General features: G+C 41.4%; 2 long non-coding RNA genes across 2 annotated transcripts; one reads left to right on the plus strand and one right to left on the minus strand.

The window, feature by feature from the left end:
- Positions 1 to 1978: 1978 nt before the first annotated feature.
- On the minus strand, positions 1979 to 11799 carry LOC125614773. Its single transcript, XR_007345332.1, has 3 exons — positions 11789 to 11799; positions 5966 to 5983; positions 1979 to 2194 (listed from the first exon to the last, which is right to left on the minus strand). It is a non-coding gene; the product is annotated as an uncharacterized LOC125614773 (long non-coding RNA).
- LOC125614772 lies at positions 3650 to 19220 on the plus strand. The gene is made up of 3 exons (XR_007345331.1): positions 3650 to 4242; positions 18654 to 18655; positions 18779 to 19220. It is a non-coding gene; the product is annotated as an uncharacterized LOC125614772 (long non-coding RNA).
- The last annotated feature ends 126 nt before the right edge of the window (positions 19221 to 19346 follow it).

Raw genomic sequence — 19346 nt, forward strand, 5'->3', positions numbered from 1 at the left:
AGGGATACCTGGGCCCACGCCAGAGGCCACCCCTGGCCTCAGATCAATGTGCCTACTGTAAAGAAAAAGGACACTGGGCCAAAGAATGCCCTAGAAAGAGACAGCCACACCAGCCAGCCATTCTGACTCTGGAGGATGACTAGGAAAATCGGGGCTCGGATCCCCTCCCCGACCTCAGGGTAACTTTTGAAGTGGAGGGGACCCCAGTAAACTTTGAAGTGGATACAGGGGCAGTATACTCAGCCCTTAAGGCCCCATTGGGCCCTCTATCAAATAAAAGGTCTCTAGTTCAAGGGGCTAACGGCAGTAAATATCAGGCTTGGACAACTAAGAGGACCATAGACCTGGGGAAAGGAAAAGTCCATCACTCCTTCCTAGTAATCCCAGAATGCCCGGCTCCATTGATGGGCAGAGATCTGCTCACCAAGCTCCAGGCCAAAATAACTTTTAACCCTGAAGGCCCCCAAGTGGAATTTCTAAATCCTTCAGTAAAAACTCCTATAGTCACGGCTTTAACTATGTCAGTAAAAGATGAACATCAACTCTTCACACCCCCCAAGACTGATCAAACAGGCAAGCTACCCCAGAAATGAATAACAGATTACCCAGATGCCTGGGCAGAAACTGCTGGGTTAGGCCTAGCCATGAAATGACCTCCAATAACAGTGGAGTTAAAAACCTCAGCCTCCCCAATCAATGTCAAACAATATCCTCTGAGCAAAGAAGCTAAAGATGGGAAAAGGCCCCATATTCAGAAATATCTGGCCTTAGGGGTCCTAAGGCCCTGTCAATCAGCCTGGAACACTCCCATGCTACCAATAAAAAAGCCAGGAACCGGGGACTATTGCCCCATTCAAGACCTAAGAGAGATCAACAACAGAGTGCAGGACATTCACCCCACGGTACCTAATCCGTACAATCTGCTTAGCACTCTGAACCCTGAGCGGAAATGGTATACTGTTCTGGACTTAAAAGATGCTTTTTTTTGCTTGCCTCTGCATAAAGATAGTCAGTTGCTGTTTGCTTTCGAGTGGGTAGACCCAGAAACTGGAACATCTGGTCAACTAACTTGGACTAGACTCCCACAGGGGTTCAAAAACTCCCCCACTCTCTTTGATGAAGCCCTCCACAGAGATCTCAACAACTTCAGAACTACGCACCCCAAAGTCACCCTGCTTCAATATGTGGATGACCTGCTACTGGCAGCCAACACCAAGAAAAACTGTGAGTCTGGGACCCAAGCACTATTATCCGAGCTTGCTCAACTCGGGTATAAAGCTTCTGCCAAAAAGGCCCAAATTTGCCAGCAAGAAGTAATATTCCTGGGCTATTCCCTTAGGGGCAGTAAATGATGGCTCACTGAGCCCAGAAAACAAACCGTTGTGCAGATACCACCCCCATCTAACAGGAGGCAACTCAGAGAGTTTCTTGGGACTGCTGGCTTTTGCAGGTTATGGATACTTGGGCTTGCATCCTTAGCTGCTCCTTTATACCCACTGTTAAAGGGAGATGCCCAATTCTAATGGACCCCTGAGCACCAGCAAGCTTTTGATAACATCAAAAGGGCACTGCTATCTGCTCCAGCCTTAGCACTCCCGGATGTAGAAAAACCCTTTACTCTCTACATTGAGGAAAAGAAAGGAATAGCACGAGGAGTGCTCACTCAGACTCTAGGGCCCTAAAAAAAGGCCTATAGCCTACTTGTCTAAAAAGCTGGACCCAATGGCTAGTGGATGGCCCCATTGCCTAAAAGCTATAGCAGCGGCGGCCCTTCTAATCAAGGATGCTGATAAGTTAACGCTGGGGCAGAAGCTAAACATTATAGCCCCCCATGCCCTAGAGGGCATCATCTGCCAGCCACCAGACAGATGGCTATCAAACTCTAGAATAACACACTATCAGAGCCTGTTGCTCGACAAAGACAGAATAACACTGGGACCCCCCGCCCCACTTAACCCGGCTACACTACTACCTGAACAATCATCAGGACCCATCACTCATGACTGTCAATATATACTGGCAGAAGAAACCAGTATACTACGGGATTTAAAGGATCAGCCACTGCCCCACCCTGAGGTCATATGGTTCACTGATGGCAGCAGCTTCCTCCAGGATGGTAAGCGGCGGGCTGGGGCAGCAATAGTTAGCGGAACTAAAGTCATCTGGTCCTCTAGCCTCCCGGAGGGAACATCGGCTCAAAAGGCAGAGCTGATCGCCCTCACGAAGGCATTGGAGCTAGCAGCAAGCAAGAAGGCCACCATATACACAGATAGCCGCTATGCCTTCGCTACTGCTCATATACACGGGGCTATCTACCAGCAAATGGGACTATTAACCTCGGCGAGAAAAGAAATAAAAAACAGTGATGAGATCCTCCGCCTCCTCTCAGCAGTGCAAAGCCCTAGGGAACTAGCTATAGTGCACTGTCCAGGACACCAGAAAGGAAACGATCCTGTAGCGGTCGGGAACAGGAGGGCGGATGAAGAGGCTAAATTGGCAGCCCTAAACGGAGTAACCATGTTAACACTTTCCACACTGGGGGAACATAAGTCAGGAGATTTAACTACGTTGGAGCACTCCAACAACTTAACATCTAAGGACACTGACACTGAACTCCTTGACTTCACTGAGCCCAGCCTGCAATTTCAGAAAGCCCTACACTACATTAAAAATGTACATCAACTCACTCACCTTGGTTCAAAGAAACTGCAGGCATTCCTGAAGGATCAAGAACAGAGTTTTCCACTAACCGACTCACAGCGAAAGGAAATAGCTGAACGGGTAAAAAAAGCCTGTAGGGTCTATCAATTGGTTAATGCTTACCCTTCCAAGCTTCCTGCAGGAAAGCACCTACGAGGAACCAGACCAGGACAATTCTAAAAAGTGGACTTTACTGAAATTAAGCCAGCAAGGTATGGACTTAAATATCTCCTAGCCTTTGTAGATACATTTTCAGGATGGATTGAAGCCTTCCCCCCAAAAAAAGAAACGGCTCAAATGGTGGTCAAGAAGATCCTGGAAGATATTTTTCCAAGATACGGCCTGCCTAAGGTAATAGGGTCTGATAATGGACTGGCGTTCATGGCCCAGGAAAGTCAGGGGTTAGCCAGGACCCTGGGGATTAATTGGAAGTTACATTGTGCTTATAGACCCCAGAGCTCAGGACAGGTAGAAAGAATGAATAGAACCATTAAAGAGACCTTAATGAAATTAAGCTTTGAGACTGGCATAAAAGATTGGACTATGCTCCTTCCTTATGCACTGTTTCATGCAAGAAATACACCCTCTGTTTCTTTGTGTAACCTCACCCCCTATGAAATTCTCTATGGTGCCCCTCCCCCAGTAAGGGACCTAACTCCAACTCTAAGACCTAACGATTCCTTTCACACCCCCTTGCTTAACAGACTTAAAGCTCTTAAAAGAACCCAGCGATACCTGTGGAAACAGCTGGCCACTGCCTACCAACCTGGGGACGAAGGGACTCCACACCGATATCAAGTGGGAGACTTCGTCTACGTAAGACTACATCAAGGTGTCATCCCTAGAACCCCACTGAAAAGGACCATACCAGGTGCTACTTATAACACCTACAGTGGTAAAGGTAGACAGATCCATGCCTCTCATCTCAAGTCTGCACCCTGTCCAGACTCTGGCTGGAAACTGGAAATCCTAAGTTAACCCTCCCAGAAGTAACAGGGGCAAACTTATGTATAGGGTCCCCACCTAAAAGTAAACAACACTTATGTACCCAGATTAAAAAAAAAAAAAAAACTAGCACCACACAGGGTTTCCTTACCCCTGAAAATGGAACCTGGTGGGCATGTGACTCAGGGTTAACTCCTTGCATTTCAGCACAGGTATTTAACAGCTCTGTAAATTATTGTGTAATGGTGCATATGTTTCCCAGAGTGCTCTATCATGATGCAGGTTCATTTAAAGATCAAATAGGGGGACATACAACCCGGTTCTGCCGGGAAACTATATCCCTCACTTTAGCCATCCTATTAGGAATAGGAGTTGCTGCAGGGGTGGGCACAGGAACCACTGCCCTGGTCTGTGGGACACAACAAATGACCCAATTAGAAGCAGCAATAGACCAAAACTTAAAGATATTAGAAACCTCCATCACAGCTTTACAGGAATGTTTAACCTCTCTCTCTGAAGTTGTTTTACAGAACAGGCAAGGGTTGGACCTCCTCTTCATGAGAGAAGGGGGCCTTTGTGCTGCATTGAGGGAAGAATGTTGTTTGTTGAGAGCCACAGCCGAAGGGGCCCCAGCAAACTTTCAGACTGCCAGCTGATGACTGGTTCACAGCAGCCCCAGCAACTTCTAGCTGATTGGCTCCTCTGCGGTGATGCTCATTGAGCTGTTTCCCCGCCCTTTCAGACTGCCAGCTGATGATTGGCTCACAGCGGCCCCAGCAATTTCTAGCTGATTGGCTCCTCTGCGGTGGTGATACTCATTGGGCTGTTTCCCCGTCCTTTCAGACTGCAGAGCTGCTCACTGGGGGAATTTTTTTGGCTCCGCCCATACAACCCAGCCAATTGGCCTCAGGAGCAGGAGGAGTGGGGGAGGTTGTGAGGCTTGTGGGAAGCCGGTGGTGGCAGTTTGGCTCTGAGGGTTTTTCCTGAGGAGCTGTTTTGTTTGGCATGTGTAGTTCTAAAAATAAAGTTAGTTTCTTTTGACAAGTGGCTCCTGAATTGTGCCCAGCCAGACTGCGGCATTTGGTGGCCCGTACTGGGAACAACTGAGGGTAAGTGATAAGGTAAACTGCTCGCCCCTGAGGGCAGGGCGAGAGGATGGGTAGCCATTTTAAGATTCCTCTTTTGTTTTGCTTCACTTTTGTTTTAAGTTGCCTGTCCCTGGAGATGTGTAAGATGGAAGAAAAACCGCTCACATCTGAGGAATAGATAGAGAGAAAGGACGGATGGACATTTCAGGAGGATAGAAAGACTATAATGATTTTCTGTTGTTCCAATTTTGTTTCACTCTGTTTCAGTTTTGTTTGGCGTTATCTTCTTGGGTTGTATTATAGTTATAGTAGAAAAATTCAATTAAAAGAGAAGGTCTCTCGAACTAGTCAGACCGAGGAAAAACATTCAAGTAAAAGAGAAGGCCTCTCAAGCTAGTCAGAGAGAGAAAGAAAGTGTAAAGCAGAAAAAGCCATCAGGGGGAAAGTTACAACAGGAGACTGCTACTAACACCTTTCTATCACCAGAGGACATAAGTGCCCAACTAACAAGGCCACCTCCATATGCTGGGAGGCCCCCAACCCCGCAGTTGATAGTTGGGTTCCTGAGACAAGATCTCAAATATTAACATGCCCTGTATTTGAGGCAGGAGAGCAGCGAGTTCACCATGCTTTAAATTTCAAAACAGTGAAGCAGCTAAAAGAGGCTGTAACAACCTATGGTCCTCAAGCACCCTTCACTGTAAGCATGGTCGAAGCCATTACCAACTTGAACATGACGCCAGCAGATTGGGCCAATATGTGTAAAGCTGTGCTAAATGGAGGACAATACCTGTTATGGAAGGTTGCCAATGAGGAATTTTGCAAGGAGGTGGCTAGGCAAAATGCAGCAGCTGGTTATCCTCAGAGAAATCTAGATATGTTGTTAGGAAAGGGACCTTATGAGGATCAGCAGCAACAAATTGCATATGATCCTGGTGTATACGCACAAATTGCTGTAGATGCAATTAAGGCATGGAAGACTTTACAAGGACATGGAGGTTTACAAGGTCAATTATCTAAGGTAATACAAGGAGCTAATGAACCTTATGCTGAATTTGTAGATAGGCTTATTCAAACAGCTACCAGAGTTTTTGGGAATACAGAACAAGCAATGCCATTACTAAAACACCTGGCTTATGAGCAAGCGAATCGTTGGTGCAGAGATATCATTAGACCATGGAAACATGAAGATTTAAACACATATATTAAATTATGTAGAGACATTAATGAACAAGAGCAAGTCGTGGCAGCTGCAGTAAAACAGGCTTTAGATGCCAGAGACATTAATGAACAAGGGCAAATTGTGGCAGCTGCAGTAAAACAGGCTTTAGATGCCAGGCCAAGAACATGCTACAATTGTGAACAAACAGGACATTTTAAAAGGAATTGCCCCATTGGAGGAGGGTTTAACAAAACTAGGTATCAAAGGAGTAGAATACCAGGTATTTGCCCACGATGCCGTAGAGGGAGACATTGGGCTAATGAATGCCGTTCTCAAACCACCATAGAGGGTACTCCATTATCAAAAAACGAACAAGGACCAGGTGTTTATCCACGATATCGTGGAGAAAGGCATCGGGCTCCATTGCCAAAAAATGGACAGGGGGGCCCAATGCTCCGGGGCCCAAAACCACAAATATACGGAGCACTGGAGGAACCCAGCAACCCCATCAGGGTAGTGCCCAGGACACATTGTCCATCAGATCCCTCATCAGACAAACCAGAGGGAGCGCAGGGTTGGACATCTGCGCCTCCGCCAGAGCAGTACTAACTCCAGAGATGGGAGTTCAAATCATTCCCACAGGGGTGAAAGGACCTCTTCCCAAAGGAACAGTAGGCTTATTATTGGGACGCAGCTCTTCTACTCTAAAAGGACTTATGATAAGTCCTGGGGTAATTGATCCCGATTATGAAGGTGAAATAAAAATTATAGCCAGTTCTCCAAAGGGTATATCAGTAATTTCACCAGGAGATAGAATAGCACAGTTACTAATAATACCCAGCCTACATGATAAATTTTCCAGTCGTACTGTAGAAAGAGGTTCCAAGGGATTAGGCTCCACAGGTGTAGATTGGGCTATGCTTTCTTTAAATTTAGATTCTCGCCCCATGCTAAAACTAAATATTCAAGGACATGAATTTAATGGGCTACTGGATACAGGTGCAGACCTTAGCATCATCTCTCGTCAAGAATGGCCAAAACATTGGCCATTACAACAAGCCACTCAAACGCTTCGAGGCCTAGGAGTGGCGACTAATCCCCATAGAAGTGCAATGGTATTAGATTGGAAGGATCCTGAAGGATGTGAAGGAACTATACAGCCATATGTATTGGATCATCTTCCCGTAAATTTATGGGGACGAGATGTCCTAGATCAATTAGGTTTGACATTAACAAATAACATCAACCAAAATGCACCCACTATTATGACTAGACAAGGTTTTAGGAAAGGAAAAAGATTAGAAAAACAAGAACAAGGTATAGCAGCACCAATACAAATAGATCAAGGAACAGACAGACATGGGTTGGATTTTCAGAAAGGGCCACTGAGACAATAAAAATTACTTGGAAATCAGAAAGACCAGTATGGGTTCCTCAGTGGCCCCTGACTAAAGAAAAGATACAAGCAGCCCATGACCTGGTCAAACAACAATTAGCAGAAGGACATATACAACCTTCTGTATCTCCCCATAATACTCCCATTTTTGTCATCAAAAAGAAATCTGGTAAATGGAGATTATTGCAAGATTTAAGAGCCATTAATAATGAGATGGTTATTATGGGACCTGCTCAATCAGGGATTCCTCAATTGTCTGCTTTGCCAAAAACCTGGTATGTTTTAGTTATAGATATTAAAGATTGTTTTTTTTCAATTCCAATTCATCCTGAGGATAGTCCACGTTTTGCATTTACTATCCCTGCACTGAATCATGAAGGTCCTGATCAGAGATATGAATGGAAAGTACTCCCTCAAGGGATGGCTAACAGCCCAACTATGTGTCAAATTTATGTTAACAAAGTAATCCAGCCACTTAGAAATCAAAATCCTGAACTACAAATATTTCACTATATGGATGATGTATTATTAGCACACAAAGATAAAAACACATTGCTAGAATGTTATGCCACACTTACAAACTTATTAAAAAATTATAATCTAGAGATAGCAATAGATAAAGTACAATTAAATTTTCCAATTAATTATTTAGGAGTTCTATTATCCTCAACCATGGTCCGTCCACCAAAAATTCAAATACGAGTAGATCAACTCAAATCACTTAATGACTTTCAAAAGTTATTAGGAGACATAAATTGGATAAGGCCTTATTTAGGTATACCAACAGGAGAGTTGGGACCTTTATTTGATATCCTAAAAGGTCCATCAGATCCAAATTCACCCCGAATGTTAACGCCTGAAGCAAGAAAGGCATTAAAAATCATTGAAACATATATGGAAAATATGCATTTGGATAGAATTGATATAAGTTTGCCTTTATTATTTATTGTACTACCAACAAAAAATATTCCTACAGGAGTATTTTGGCAAGAAGGTCCATTATTATGGATACATTTATCTTATTCTCCTAACACTATTCTTACTAGGTATCCTGAGGCTGTAGGACAATTAATACTCAAAGGAATAAAAGCAGCAAAGGGAGTGTTTGGAATTTCTCCCAATAAAATTATTACTCCATATACTATGAATCAAATTGATGAGTTAGCTAATGAGTTAAATACTTGGGCAATAATCATGTGCAAATCTAATGTTTCATTTGATAACCACTTACCATCTAATCCTTTATTGTCTTTTTGGTCATTGCATCCTGTAATTTTTCCAAAAATGACAAGAAAAACACCTATCATGAATGCTCCAAATATATTCACTGATGGGTCAAATAATGGTACAGCAGCAGTAGTTACCCCTGATCAAACTTTTACATTTTTAGTACCCAAACAATCAGCTCAAAAGGTAGAGCTTAATGCAGTTTTACAAGCTTTTGTGATGTTTAAAGATTCTGTATTTAATTTATTTTCTGATAGTCAGTATGTAGTTAATGCTATAGTATCTCTTGAAGATGCTGGTAGGATTTCCCCTTCTTCTACTGTTTTCTCTTTGCTTTCCACTATACAAAGTCTAATCTGGGACAGAAAAGATCCATTCTTTATAGGACATATCAGGGCACATACAGGATTGCCTGGAGCCCTTAGTTTGGGCAATGATTTAGCAGATAAAACTACACATGACATACATATTTTCTCTACACTAGAAGAAGCTATAAATTTTCATAAAAAGTTCCATGTCAATGCTAATACTTTACAAAAGCGTTTTAAAATAACTAAGGAACAAGCTAGACAAATAATAAAACAATGTCAAAATTGTGTGACCTTTTTACCACAAGTTAATCTTGGAGTCAATCCTAGAGGATTGATACCTAACCATATTTGGCAGATGGACGTCACACACTTGCCAGAATTTGGAAAATTAAAATATTTGCATGTTACAGTTGATACTTCTTCTGGATTTTTGATGGGCTCCCTTCATGCCGGAGAAAAAACTAAAGATGTTATAGCTCATTGCTTACAAAATTTTGCCACTGTGGGTGTTCCAAAACAGTTAAAAACAGATAATGCCCCTGGTTATACTTCTACCTCTTTTAAACAATTTTGCTCAACATTTGGCATTACTCATATAACAGGAATCCCATACAATCCACAGGGACAAGGCATAGTTGAAAGAGCTCATCAAACTATTAAAATGTACTTATTAAAGCAAAAAGAAGGAATTGGGAAGGGGTATATATTCCCCAAAGATAAACTTAAAATAACCCTTTTTACTCTAAACTTTTTAAATTTGGATTCATCAGGACTTAGTGCTGCGGAAAGGCATATGTGTCCAAAAAATGTACATAAGCCCAAGGTACTTTGGAAGGATATTCTAACAGGACAATGGAAAGGTCCTGACCCAGTAATTGTCTGGAGTCGGGGGTCTGTTTGTGTGTTTCCACAGGGAGAACAGCAGCCGATTTGGATTCCAGAGAGATTAACCAAGGTCCTGACCCAGTGATTGTCTGGAGTCGGGAGTCTGTTTATGTGTTTCCACAGGGAGAACAGCAGCCGATTTGGATTCCAGAAAGATTAACTAAAGCGATTTCTACAGACCAAAAAGAAGATGATTTGGCTCAAATCCATAACAACTGATATCCAAAACTCCAGTTTGGCTATTCTTACATCTGCAACAGAACCAGGATGCTTTTTTCAATATCTATTTTATTATTGCCCTTTGCCATATCATGAAGTTCTATTTTGTTTTTTGAGCTCATACAGACCTAGGTTAATGTTTTGCTGATCAGTTCTATTTTTTGACTATAGAGTTTTTAAACATTGCAATGGAGATTTCACCTGTAAAAAGTTATAAGGCCTTTACTATAATGTTATGTGTTGTATGTATTATATTATGTGTGCACACTTGTGTTTTGTGTTATATGTTTGAATGTATGTATGTCCATATATCATATATGATGAGCGCTCATGATAAAATGGATCCAAATATTTTTTTTTAATTCACGTGATTTAAATGGTTTAATTTAATTGGGTAAACAGCTGTTAAAGATTGTTTTAATATGTGAACACAAAAGAAGGTTAACAGATCTGTTTGTTTACTTTCACCTTTCCTTTTCATTATATTTAATAATTCTCTTAAAGATAATGTAAATTGTTAAGAAAATTGTTTTCTTTTAGTGCCTTCTGTAATGTTACATAATTTTTTCTTTAGCCATTATTGCCAGAATTCCTATCTTCATCCCAGTGCTGGTGAAGTCAAAGATAAAACCAATCTACAGCTTCTACAATAGCCATCACTGAACTGCTTGCAGAACTTGCCTGGACACATTGTGAGCTCACCTGTATGCATTGTGAACTATCTGTTGGTGCAGCGACTTGTGGTAGTGTTGGGGTATTTTTGCTGATGATGTCATCGGTGGTACAATTTTTCCAAAAGGAGCCGTCAATTGGCTTGGTGTATCTTCCTCCCTTCTGCTTGTCATGATCGTCCAGCTAAAATTTGGGGGCCAACAGAGGTGAGGCAAAGAACCTCACCCCCCCGCTGGTACAAAGACCTCTCCACAGGTGTGGCTGTATACTGGACCGGTAGTCAGTGACGGGTAAGATCCAATTGCAATGGTACCAACCTAAGGACCATATGTACTATTGGACAACCTAAGGCAGGCACGGTCCCTAAGCCACATGCTTGTTGTTTAAACAGAGAGGGGGAGATGTTGAGAGCCACAGCCGAAGGGGCCCCAGCAAACTTCCAGCTGCCAGCAAACTTCCAGCTGCCGGCTGATGATTGGCTCACAGCGGCCCCAGCAACATCTAGCTGATTGGCTCCTCGGCCCCAGCAACATCTAGCTGATTGGCTCCTCTGCGGTGATGCTCATTGGACTGTTTCCCTGCCCTTTCAGACCACGGAGCTGCTCATTGGGGGACTTTTTTGGCTCCGCCCACGTGACCCAGCCAATCGGCCTCAAGAGCAGGAGGATTGTGGGAGGTGGAGAGAAGCTTGTGTGGGAGAGAGAGGCTTGTGGAAAGCCGGTGGTGGCAGTTGAGGCTCTGAGGGTTTTTCCTGAGAGGCTGTTTTGTTTGGCGTGTGTGGTTCTAAAAATAAAGTTAGTTTCTTTTGACAAGTGGCTCCTGATTGTGCCCAGCCAGACTGCGGCATTTGGTGGCTCGCACGGGGAGCGACTGAGGGTAAGTGAACTGCTCGCCCCTGAGGGCAGGGCAAGAGGATGGGTAGCCATTTTAAGATTCTTCTTTTGTTATTTTGTTTCACTTTTGTTTTAAGTTGCCTGTCCCTGGAGATGTGTAAGATGGAAGAAAAACCGCTCACATCTGAGGAACAGATAGGGAGAAAGGACGGATGGACATTTCAGGAGGCTATTATAATGATTTTGTGTTGTTCCAATTTTGTTTCACTCAGTTTCAGTTTTGTTAGGCGTTATCTTGTTGAGTTGTATTATAGTAGAAATACGGGATCAGAAATTAGTAAAAAACAAACTGAAAGAGTGTTAAGTAAATTGTTAGAGGAAGGAGGCATCTCAGTAAAATCAAGAACAATCAGGGCATACGTTGATACAATACAAAAATGTAGCCCATGGCTTTTTAAGGAGGAGTTGTTAAATATATCACAATGGAACCATCATGGTGAAGATTTAAAAAGAATAGAAAAGAAAAGCCCAGGGACTCTGCCAGTTGGCACATTGCCATTGTGGACGTTCATATCTTGTTTGCTTAGTCCAAAGCCTTCAGTTCAGACAATGGTAGAGGAAGAAGAAGACATAATGATTCAAGTAAAAGAGAAGGTCTCTCAAGTTAGTCAGACAGAGGAAAAGATTCAAGTAAAAGAGAAGGCCTCTCAAGCTAGTCAGACAGAGAAAGAAAGTGTAAAACAGAAAAAGCCATCAGGGGGAAAGTTACAACAGGAGACTGCTACTAACACCTTTCTATCACCAGAGGACGTAAGTGTCCAACTAACAAGGCCACCTCCATATGCTGGGAGGTCCCCAACCCCCGCAGTTGATAGTTGGGATCCTGAGACAAGATCTCAAATATTAACATGCCCTGTATTTGAGGCAGGAGGGCAGCGATTTTACCAAGTTTTAAATTTCAAAACAGTGAAGCAGCTAAAAGAGGCTGTAACAACCTATGGTCCTCAAGCACCCTTCACTGTAAGCATGGTCGAATCCATTAACAACTTGAACATGACGCCAGCAGATTGGGCTAATATGTGTAAAGCTGTGCTAAATGGAGGACAATACCTGTTATGGAAGGTTGCCAATGAGGAATTTTGCAAGGAGACGGCTAGGCGAAATGCAGCAGCTGGTTATCCTCAGAGAAATCTAGATATGTTGTTAGGAAAGGGACCTTATGAGGATCAGCAGCAACAAATTGCATATGATCCTGGTGTATACGCACAAATTGCTGCAGATGCAATTAAGGCATGGAAGACTTTACAAGGACATGGAGGTTTACAAGGTCAATTATCTAAGGTAATACAAGGAGCTAATGAACCTTATGCTGAATTTGTAGATAGGCTTATTCAAACAGCTACCAGAGTTTTTGGGAATACAGAACAAGCAATGCCATTACTAAAACACCTGGCTTATGAGCAAGCGAATCGTTGGTGCAGAGATATCATTAGACCATGGAAACATGAAGATTTAAACACATATATTAAATTATGTAGAGACATTAATGAACAAGAGCAAGTCGTGGCAGCTGCAGTAAAACAGGCTTTAGATGCCAGAGACATTAATGAACAAGGGCAAATTGTGGCAGCTGCAGTAAAACAGGCTTTAGATGCCAGGCCAAGAACATGCTACAATTGTGAACAAACAGGACATTTTAAAAGGAATTGCCCCATTGGAGGAGGGTTTAACAAAACTAGGTATCAAAGGAGTAGAATACCAGGTATTTGCCCACGATGCCGTAGAGGGAGACATTGGGCTAATGAATGCCGTTCTCAAACCACCATAGAGGGTACTCCATTATCAAAAAACGAACAAGGACCAGGTGTTTATCCACGATATCGTGGAGAAAGGCATCGGGCTCCATTGCCAAAAAATGGACAGGGGGGCCCAATGCTCCGGGGCCCAAAACCACAAATATACGGAGCACTGGAGGAACCCAGCAACCCCATCAGGGTAGTGCCCAGGACACATTGTCCATCAGATCCCTCATCAGACAAACCAGAGGGAGCGCAGGGTTGGACATCTGCGCCTCCGCCAGAGCAGTACTAACTCCAGAGATGGGAGTTCAAATCATTCCCACAGGGGTGAAAGGACCTCTTCCCAAAGGAACAGTAGGCTTATTATTGGGACGCAGCTCTTCTACTCTAAAAGGACTTATGATAAGTCCTGGGGTAATTGATCCCGATTATGAAGGTGAAATAAAAATTATAGCCAGTTCTCCAAAGGGTATATCAGTAATTTCACCAGGAGATAGAATAGCACAGTTACTAATAATACCCAGCCTACATGATAAATTTTCCAGTCGTACTGTAGAAAGAGGTTCCAAGGGATTAGGCTCCACAGGTGTAGATTGGGCTATGCTTTCTTTAAATTTAGATTCTCGCCCCATGCTAAAACTAAATATTCAAGGACATGAATTTAATGGGCTACTGGATACAGGTGCAGACCTTAGCATCATCTCTCGTCAAGAATGGCCAAAACATTGGCCATTACAACAAGCCACTCAAACGCTTCGAGGCCTAGGAGTGGCGACTAATCCCCATAGAAGTGCAATGGTATTAGATTGGAAGGATCCTGAAGGATGTGAAGGAACTATACAGCCATATGTATTGGATCATCTTCCCGTAAATTTATGGGGACGAGATGTCCTAGATCAATTAGGTTTGACATTAACAAATAACATCAACCAAAATGCACCCACTATTATGACTAGACAAGGTTTTAGGAAAGGAAAAAGATTAGAAAAACAAGAACAAGGTATAGCAGCACCAATACAAATAGATCAAGGAACAGACAGACATGGGTTGGATTTTCAGAAAGGGCCACTGAGACAATAAAAATTACTTGGAAATCAGAAAGACCAGTATGGGTTCCTCAGTGGCCCCTGACTAAAGAAAAGATACAAGCAGCCCATGACCTGGTCAAACAACAATTAGCAGAAGGACATATACAACCTTCTGTATCTCCCCATAATACTCCCATTTTTGTCATCAAAAAGAAATCTGGTAAATGGAGATTATTGCAAGATTTAAGAGCCATTAATAATGAGATGGTTATTATGGGACCTGCTCAATCAGGGATTCCTCAATTGTCTGCTTTGCCAAAAACCTGGTATGTTTTAGTTATAGATATTAAAGATTGTTTTTTTTCAATTCCAATTCATCCTGAGGATAGTCCACGTTTTGCATTTACTATCCCTGCACTGAATCATGAAGGTCCTGATCAGAGATATGAATGGAAAGTACTCCCTCAAGGGATGGCTAACAGCCCAACTATGTGTCAAATTTATGTTAACAAAGTAATCCAGCCACTTAGAAATCAAAATCCTGAACTACAAATATTTCACTATATGGATGATGTATTATTAGCACACAAAGATAAAAACACATTGCTAGAATGTTATGCCACACTTACAAACTTATTAAAAAATTATAATCTAGAGATAGCAATAGATAAAGTACAATTAAATTTTCCAATTAATTATTTAGGAGTTCTATTATCCTCAACCATGGTCCGTCCACCAAAAATTCAAATACGAGTAGATCAACTCAAATCACTTAATGACTTTCAAAAGTTATTAGGAGACATAAATTGGATAAGGCCTTATTTAGGTATACCAACAGGAGAGTTGGGACCTTTATTTGATATCCTAAAAGGTCCATCAGATCCAAATTCACCCCGAATGTTAACGCCTGAAGCAAGAAAGGCATTAAAAATCATTGAAACATATATGGAAAATATGCATTTGGATAGAATTGATATAAGTTTGCCTTTATTATTTATTGTACTACCAACAAAAAATATTCCTACAGGAGTATTTTGGCAAGAAGGTCCATTATTATGGATACATTTATCTTATTCTCCTAACACTATTCTTACTAGGTATCCTGAGGCTGTAGGACAATTAATACTCAAAGGAATAAAAGCAGCAAAGGGAGTGTTTGGAATTTCTCCCAATAAAATTATTACTCCATATACTATGAATCAAATTGATGAGTTAGCTAATGAGTTAAATACTTGGGCAATAATCATGTGCAAATCTAATGTTTCATTTGATAACCACTTACCATCTAATCCTTTATTGTCTTTTTGGTCATTGCATCCTGTAATTTTTCCAAAAATGACAAGAAAAACACCTATCATGAATGCTCCAAATATATTCACTGATGGGTCAAATAATGGTACAGCAGCAGTAGTTACCCCTGATCAAACTTTTACATTTTTAGTACCCAAACAATCAGCTCAAAAGGTAGAGCTTAATGCAGTTTTACAAGCTTTTGTGATGTTTAAAGATTCTGTATTTAATTTATTTTCTGATAGTCAGTATGTAGTTAATGCTATAGTATCTCTTGAAGATGCTGGTAGGATTTCCCCTTCTTCTACTGTTTTCTCTTTGCTTTCCACTATACAAAGTCTAATCTGGGACAGAAAAGATCCATTCTTTATAGGACATATCAGGGCCCATACAGGATTCCCTGGAGCCCTTAGTTTGGGCAATGATTTAGCAGATAAAACTACACATGACATACATATTTTCTCTACAATAGAAGAAGCTACAAATTTTCATAAAAAGTTCCATGTCAATGCTAATACTTTATAAAAGTGTTTTAAAATAACTAAGGAACAAGCTAGACAAATAATGAAACAATGTCAAAATTGTGTGACCTTTTTACCACAAGTTAATCTTGGAGTCAATCCTAGAAGATTGATACCTAACCATATTTGGCAGATGGATGTCACACACTTGCCAGAAATTGGAAAATTAAAATATTTGCATGTTACAGTTGATACTTCTTCTAGATTTTTGATGGGCTCCCTTCATGCTGGAGAAAAAACTAAAGATGTTATAGCTCATTGCTTACAAAATTTTGCCACTGTGGGCATTCCAAAACAGTTAAAAACAGATTATACTGGTTATACTTCTACCTCTTTTAAACAATTTTGCTCATCATTTGGCATTACTCATATAACAAGAATCCCATACAATCCACAGGGACAAGGCATAGTTGAAAGAGCTCATCAAACTATTAAAATGTACTTATTAAAGCAAAACGAAGGAATTGGGAAGGGGTATATATTCCCCAAAGATAAACTTAAAATAACCCTTTTTACTCTAAACTTTTTAAATTTGGATTCATCAGGGCTTAGTTTTGCGGAAAGGCAAATGTGTCCAAAAAATGTACATAAGCCCAAGGTACTTTGGAAGGATATTCTAACAGGACAATGGTAAGGTCCTGACCCAGTAATTGTCTGGAGTCGGGGCTCTGTTTGTGTGTTTCTACAGGGAGAACAGCAGCTGATTTGGATTCCAGAGATATTAACTAAAGCGATTTCTACAGACCAAAAACAAACTGATTTGGCTCAAATCCATAACAGCTGATATCCAGAACTCCAGTTTGGGTATTCTTACATCTGCGACAGAACCAGGATGCTTTTTTCAATATCTATTTTATTATAGCCCTTTCCCATATCATGAAGTTCTATTTTGTTTTTTGAGCTCATACAGACCTAGGTTAATGTGTTGCTGATCAGTTTTATTTTTTTGACTATAGTGTTTTTAAACATTGCAATGGAGATTTCACCTGTAAAAAGTTATAAGGCCTTTACTATTATGTTATGTGTTGTATGTATTATATTATGTGTGCACACTTGTGTTTTGTGTTATATGTTTGAATGTACATATGTCCATATATCATATATGATGAGCGCTCATGAAAAAAATGGATCCAAATTTTTTTTTCACGTAATTTAAATGGTTTAATTTAAATTGGGTAAACAGCTGTTGAGGATTGTTTTAATATATGAACAAAAAAGGAGGTTAACAAATCTGTTTGTTTACTTTCACCTTTCCTTTTCATTATATTTAATAATTCTGTTGAAGAGAAGGTACATTGTTAAGAAAATTGTTTTCTAAAAAAAAAAAAGAAAATTGTTTTCTTTTAGTGCCTTCTGTAATGTTACATAATTTTTTCTTTAGCCATTATTGCCAGAATTCCTATCTTCATCCCAGTGCCGGTGAAGACAATGTAAATTGTTAAGAAAATTGTTTTCTTTTAGTGCCTTCTGTAATGTTACATAATTTTTTCTTTAGCCATTATTGCCAGAATTCCTATCTTCATCCCAGTGCCGGTGAAGACAATGTAAATTGTTAAGAAAATTGTTTTCTTTTAGTGCCTTCTGTAATGTTACATAATTTTTTCTTTAGCCATTATTGCCAGAATTCCTATCTTCATCCCAGTGCCGGTGAAGACAATGTAAATTGTTAAGAAAATTGTTTTCTTTTAGTGCCTTCTGTAATGTTACATAATTTTTTCTTTAGCCATTATTGCCAGAATTCCTATCTTCATCCCAGTGCTGGTGAAGTCAAAGATAAAACCAATCTACAGCTTCTACAATAGCCATCACTGAACTGCTTGCAGAACTTGCCTGGACACATTGTGAGCTCACCTGTATGCATTGTGAACTATCTGTTGGTGCAGCGACTTGTGGTAGTGTTGGGGTATTTTTGCTGATGATGTCATCGGTGGTACAATTTTTCCAAAAGGAGCCGTCAATTGGCTTGGTGTATCTTCCTCCCTTCTGCTTGTCATGATTGTCCAGCTAAAATTTGGGGGCCAACAGAGGTGAGGCAAAGAACCTCACCCCCCCGCTGGTACAAAGACCTCTCCACAGGTGTGGCTGTATATTGGACCGGTAGTCAATGACGGGTAAGATCCAATTGCAATGGTACCAACCTAACGGGTAAGGACCATATGTACTATTGGACAACCTAAGGCAGGCACGGTCCCTAAGCCACATGCTTCTTGTTTAAACAGAGAGGGAGAGATGTTGAGAGCCACAGCCGAAGGGGCCCCAGCAAACTTTCAGACTGCCAGCTGATGATTGGCTCACAGTGGCCCCAGCAACTTCTAGCTGATTGGCTCCTCTGCGGTGATGCTCATTGAGCTGTTTCCCCACCCTTTCAGACTGCCAGCTGAAGACTGGCTCACGGCGGCCCCAGCAACTTCTAGCTGATTGGCTCCTCTGTGGTGATGCTCATTGGGCTGTTTCCCTGCCCCTTTAGACTACGGAGCTACTCATTGGTGGACTTTTTTGGCTCTGCCCATGCAACCCAGCCAATCGGCCTCAAGAGCAGGAGGAGTGGGGGAGGTTGTGAGGCTTGTGGGAAGCCAGTGGTGGCAGTTTGGCTCTGAGGGTTTTTCCTGAGGAGCTGTTTTGTTTGGCGTGTGTGGTTCTAAAATAAAGTTAGTTTCTTTTGACAAGTGGCTCCTGAATTGTGCCCAGCCAGATTGCAGCAGTTGTTTTTATGCCGACCATACTGGAGTTGTAAAAGAATCTATGAGTAAATTAAGAAGATGCCTTGAAGAGCATCAAGAGAGAGAGAGGCCCAAAAAGGGTGGTTTGAGTCTTGGTTCACACAGTCCCCCTGGTTAACTACGCTTTTATCAGCTCTGGCTGGTCCATTAATAATCCTCATATTATTGCTAACTGTAGGACCCTGTTTGCTCAACCGTGTAGTTTCCTTTCTCCAAGCTCAAATTGGACAAGTTAAACTTATGGTAATCAGACAACAATATGCATCACTGGCAGAAATAGAGTGTGATACCTCTCAATAATTATGATTTCTTACTATTAAGATTAAAAGTATTCAGAAAAAGAAGTTGGGAATGAAAAGGTTAAGAATGTAAGAATTAAGTTCTGTTTTCCTGGAACCTGAAACTCATGTAGAAGTTGAAAATAACTTCCGGAAATGCCCACTAAATGTATGTTGAAATCTCCCCTAATCATCTGGTTGCTCTACGAAAACAACCCTTCCCAGAAACCGTGCAATGATTGGCTATGCTGTATGTGAAGTCCCTGCCCTCT

This window comes from Marmota marmota, unplaced genomic scaffold (genome assembly GCF_001458135.2).
Source record: "Marmota marmota marmota unplaced genomic scaffold, marMar, whole genome shotgun sequence".
Taxonomy (NCBI): Eukaryota; Metazoa; Chordata; class Mammalia; order Rodentia; family Sciuridae; genus Marmota; species Marmota marmota.